Here is a 5,924-nt window from a genome sequence, read left to right on the forward strand (position 1 = left end):
AGAGAGAGAGATGCATGGATGGAAAGAGATGGATAGATAGGTGGATAGATGGTAGAGAGAGGTAGAGAGAGAGAGAGAGAGAGGGGGATGGATGGATGGATGGATGGATGGGGAGAGAGAGAGAGAGAGAGAGGGGGATGGATGGATGGGTAGAGAGAGAGAGAGATTTGTTTTGATTTAAAAAAAAACACTTTTATTTACATTTTCAATAAACAATTAAATTACTTATTTACATTGAGAGAAAATTCCCCTGTTTTGTTTTGGTTACACAAAGACAGAGTTAAAAGCGAACTCCTCCCCCACCACAGAGCACACAGCTGTAGTGAAACACCACCGGGTTAAAAACTCTTCCATACTTCTCATCAGACAGTGAAATCTAAAATCTACACTCACTCGTGCCTTTAACAAAGATAAAAACATGTGAGTGAGTTGCTGACCGGCTGTACTGTTTATTTTGTTTTTCTGCTTTTGTAGATCGACATTTTTGCCTGCCCCACAATAAAATTCAACAGTTCCCACTTCCCTGCAATCCGTTTCTTGTAGCCAGCACAAAAAATAAAAGCAGTCTCTGTAAAAACCTCCCCACAGTCCCCGCAGCATCTCCATCTCGTCATCAGATAGCCTTTGAATCCACTCGTTCAGGATGGTTCTGGTGTGGCGGGCCGACTTCAGGCCGAGCAGAGAGGCCACGGCCTCTGTGTTGTGGAGTCCAGGACNTCTCTGTGAGTGCAGAACGGACACTCGGAGGACACGGTGGGGTTTATCTTCGCCACAAAGGCGTTAACGCCCAGGGCCCCGTGGAGGATCCTCCACTGCAGGTCTCCTGACCTCTTGTTCAGTGGAGGGTCCTCCACTGCAGGTCTCCTGACCTCTTGTTCAGTGGAGGTTTGTAGAAGAGCCTCCACACTGGTTCACAGCCCCCCGGGACGTTAAGCCTCTGTTTCCACACCGTGTCTCTCCTCTCGCTTAGTTTCTGTTTGTTCAGGGCCAGAGTGCAGAGTCCATAAAAACCTTTCCCATTTTGCATTTGGAAGTCTGCATGATTCCTGGGTTCTGGTCCATCCTGGTCTGCTAAAATCCCAATGTCCGGAAAAGGGTCCCCTTCGTCAGGGGTTTCCTTCCTGTTGGAATACTCCCGCAGCATCTCCATCTCGTCATCAGATAGCCTTTGAATCCACTCGTTCAGGATGGTTCTGGTGTGGCGGGCCGACTTCAGGCCGAGCAGAGAGGCCACGGCCTCTGTGTTGTGGAGTCCAGGACCTGCAGCATCCACGATGTTCCTCAGCTTCACAATCCCAATGGAACGAAGCCTCTCAGAGAGTGCAGGTCTGCTGCTGTCCTGGACGTCCAGCCGGGCCCCCCAACACCAGAGGCTCTTCCGGGAGCCAGAACAGAGATGCTGCGGGATCCACTCTGGCCTATTTAAAAAGTGTCCATACTTGAAAAAGTCCTTTGTAAAACGGAGGCAAAACCCATACACGAGTAAAATCACAGTTTGTAAAAAACAATGACGCATCCAAACCGAGGCCTGTTACCCCCCTTAAAATGGTGCTGGCTACCGGTCTCCAGACGACATCATCGTTTCCTGTCAGGTGTCTTTGTAAAAACTGTAGTTTAAAAGCAGCTGCTCGACTCTCTAGGTGCACCAACCCCCCTCTTCTTTTGGTAGGTACAGCGTGAACTGGGGAACCCAGTACAATTTATCCCAAAATAAATAAAAAATAATAATTTGCAACTTTTTTAAAAGACCAGCAGGGTGGTCCACACACTTTAGCTTATGCCAGAGGCTGGATGCTCTCAGGTTGTTGATGACCAGCACCCTGCCTCTGTATGACATGTGGGGAAGCAACCATCGCCACTTGTTGAGTTTCCCCGCCACCTTTTCTAGAACTCCTTCCCAGTTTTTCCCCAGTGTGACCTCATCTCCAAGATGGACTCCCAAATATTTTAGGCCACGCCTCTTCCATGTAAACCCACCTGGGAGTTGAGGCAGGACACCAGTCCACTCCCCCACTGCTAGGGCCTCACTTTTGGCCCAGTTGACTTTCGCAGAGGAGAGCTTTTGAAAAGTGTCCACTACCTGCCCTAACTTTAGTTGATTTTTTATAAAAACAATGTTGTCGTCTGCATAGGCCGATAAAATAAAACGTGTAATAAAACCAGGTAAAAACACCCCCTCATTAAAGGAGCGGATATTGTGTAGCATGGGCTCTATTGTCGAAACCCAATGAACCAGAGACTTCCAAAATATCTCAAATTAGTGACACATTGTCAACAATTGACCTGCCGGGCACACAGTAGGTCTGGGTCCAGTCTACCACCTGGTGGTCCATCACCTTCCTCAGCCTGGAGGACAGGGCCCTGGACAGCAGCTTGTAGTCGGTTCACAGCAGAGAGACAGGCCTCCAGTTCCTGATTTCCTGTAAGTCACCTTTTTTGGAAGGAGGGTTAAAACAGCTCTTCTGCAGCTCAGAGGGAGGAAAGAGTCATTAAAACTTTCATTAAAAAGGTCCATTAAAAAGTCCCAAAATGTCTTGTAAAACTCTGGGGGGAGGCTATATATTCCAGGGACCTTCCCCCCCTGCATGCTCTTGAGTGCTGCACACAGTTCCTCCTCAGTCAGGGGCCCGTCCAGCTCTTTGTTCGTCTCTTCAGAGACTGTTGGTAGGCCCCTGCAGAACAGATTAAAACTTCCGGTAACACTTTATATTAAGGTACACAAATTAAACATCAACTAGTTGTTAATTAACATGCATATTAGCAGTATATTGGCTCTTTATTAGTCATTATAAAACACTTATTAATGATTAATAAGTGTTTTATAATGACTAATAAAGAGCCAATATACTGCTAATATGCATGTTAATTAACAACTAGTTGATGTTTAATTTGTGTACCTTAATATNGCAAAACTCCGTTCTATACGGACTAAAAAACCGTTACAATGCATCTACACTTCATGCCGTCACAGAACTCTAACTTAAAATACACCGCTAAAATACCCTATTTACCGCCCTTGTTTATATGTGGAGACAATCAAGCGAATGTTAGCCTACAATGTTTCGGTTAAGATAACGGTAAGAGTAGTCATCCTAATAGAATCGTATTAATAGCAATCCAGAAGCAGAATGTTGATTAATCTTCGGAAACTGAGCAGAAAATCCTAGTTGTGTAACATTCGAGTAGCTACAACGAATGAATTTCACGACACACACCATACTGTTTCAGGAAGACGTGTAACTTAGTAGTTAACTAGTACGTCCTGATGAACTATTTGATCTCTATTTGTGAGTACATATTGTTACTTTATACTTCGTTTGAGTAAGAATGACATGAGTGGTAGTGAGACAAACAACTTTTATAACAAATAAGACTAAATTACAATCAGACTGAGGTTAAGTCTGACTTCATCCGGTCAGAGTCAAATAAAATACAAATTAAAAACAAAGTAAGTACGTTCTAGTGAACTGGCATGGGTCTTGACTCTGCAAGTCTACTCTATCTGGATTTGGTCCGATTTCGTCAAGGGACATACCGGGTTGACTACACGAGATCAGAACACCGTTATGCCTATAGTACCAGCTATCATAGTGTTTACGTCGATGAATTTTAGCCCGCTCGTTCTGTTCCTTGATCCTCCTGTGTCACCACGCAAAACAGACTCCGATAATCTTACAGTAAACACTGAAATTGGTCTTCGACAGAGAACACCGATACAACACCAAGACTTTCGCGTCTGACTTAGAAGTTTTAATGTTAGTATCAAAAAATTCATTAGTGTCGTCGAACAAAACGCTGACGAAAAGAGTTCTAAAAACCTCTCTCTGCCTTCTAATCTTTATAGATATAACGATTTAGGGAGACCTAGCTCCAACACGAAAAATTCTTCGCAAAATAGTGACGATGAACGTTACCTAAACACCTGATAATCAGGACTTATTTTTCTGTAATAAGATATTATAAATTATTTTTACACTATAATTATTTTTTGAATACAAATTTGTCGATCAACTTAGCAGACTTTATGTGCAACTCAAAATCTTCTCTTTCCAAGTACTTGAAATTACAAGTTCTATACGATTTTCGTAAGATAACATGAACGCATCACATTATAATTTGAAATGCAAGGCCGAAAATATTATGATATGAAGTTTCCGTTTTAGTAACTAAAACAAAATTCTATTGCTTAAAATAGGCAATTTTTTAGTGTATTTTAGAAAATATAAGATGACTCACAACTAAAAAATTATCTTACCACACAAAGAACATCAGCTCGACACGAGAGATAGGCAACAGAGGAGAGAGGAAACAACAAAGTAGAGAACTGATAAAAGGAGCAGGATGAACACCCGTTTATTGGATTATTGTAACTCCTTATTATCAGGGTGTACCAAGAAGTCAGTCAAGTCGCTTCAGCTGATTCAAAATGCTGCAGCTCGTGTACTAACCAGAGTTAGGAAAAGGGACCACATTACTCCTGTTCTGGCTGCCTTACACTGGCTCCCGATAGAACACAGGATAGAATTTAAAATTCTTCTTCTCGCCTACAAAGCCCTTAATGGGCAGGCGCCATCTTACCTTAAAGAACTCATTATACCCTACTGTCCTACTAGGGCAGGGGTTGGCAAACCGCGGCCCACGGGCCGCATGCGGCCCTTTAAGCCCTCTGCTCTGGCTCCCTTGAGCTTAGACAAAAATAAGAAGGAAATAAAATAAAAGTATTTGTAGGACTATTTATATTTTGTTGCACGGTTGAAAATGTTTCGTATCTTGTATTTTGAGGTGATACTGTGACATATAAATAAAAAACAAAACGGTTTTAATTAGGTCAACTAAAATATGCGTCACATCCTGCTACGGTCCCGCGCGAGCACCTTTTCCTGCGGGTGAATAACCTGACCCCCGGCTCGATGAGCGAACTATGGATAAATCAAAGAAAAGTACCGGAGGAACACAGAGGATTTAATTCTGTGTGGACAGAGTTATATGCTTTCACAGCAAACGATGCTGGTTTACCGGTATGTTTGATATGTAGAGAGAAAGTTGTCAACGGTGCTGCAGCCTTTACGTATCGAGGAACAACAACGGGAGAGGAAGACAGCTGACGATCTTCAGTCATAATTCAATGGGGTATGTCATTTATTTCAGAAAACACTTTTTGTTATATTCCATGGAATGCTCTTAACGTCCCGATAGCAATGAATATATTAAATGCTTTGACAATAAATACATACAAAAATTAATCTGTGGGAGCCGTAGCGCTGTAAAAAGCACGACCAATCATCTGAGCCGGCCCGGCTAAAATAACTGGATGGCCTACCTGCCTGTCAGCCTTCCATCTGTGCACAAATTTATCTCGTGGCCTCATTGATGATGCGCGTTCGTGTGTGTTGGAGGAGGGGCTCTGTGAGGAAGTCTGAAGGAAGAGGCATATTTTTTCCGGTTGTGTATTTTCAAATTCTAGCGCACTCGAGCTGGTTTCTCCATTCTTACCTACCCTACCTTTAACTCTTTTTAGGGTGCAGCTATATGTTTTATTTATTTCAAAGTGGGCCCATTTTAATAATATTTTTTTTTTCCTTCAAATGTGCAGAGGACTCCCCAAGTGCTGTGTTTAATTTATTTTAAAGTAGGCCTGTGTATTATTTTTAATTCTCCTTATAGGAGTTCTTTGTTTCTTATTAGAGGTTAACAGTTTTATATAATGTAATAAATAGCCTAATAAATGCAAAAAAAACGTAGTTTTTGTCTGATATAACAATAAATACAACTTTATTAGCTATCAAGCTATGAAATATGTTTTGCGGCTCCAGACAAAAAAATGTTTTGGAAAAAGAAGCAAAATGGCTCTTTTGGTCAAAAAGGTTGCAGACCCCTGGGTTAACCTGTTAGACCCCAAGCCTGTTTTTCAGGTCTCCGGCTCG

At 42.5% G+C, this 5,924-nt stretch overlaps 1 protein-coding gene across 1 annotated transcript in view; it reads left to right on the forward strand.

The window, feature by feature from the left end:
* exosc8 (exosome component 8) overlaps positions 1 to 5,924 on the forward strand; it is a 10,516-nt gene that overhangs the window by 3,565 nt on the left and 1,027 nt on the right. The window lies entirely within an intron of this gene.

Source organism: Notothenia coriiceps, unplaced genomic scaffold (assembly GCF_000735185.1).
Source record: "Notothenia coriiceps isolate Sejong01 unplaced genomic scaffold, NC01 NC01_scaffold00037244, whole genome shotgun sequence".
NCBI lineage: Eukaryota > Metazoa > Chordata > Actinopteri > Perciformes > Nototheniidae > Notothenia > Notothenia coriiceps.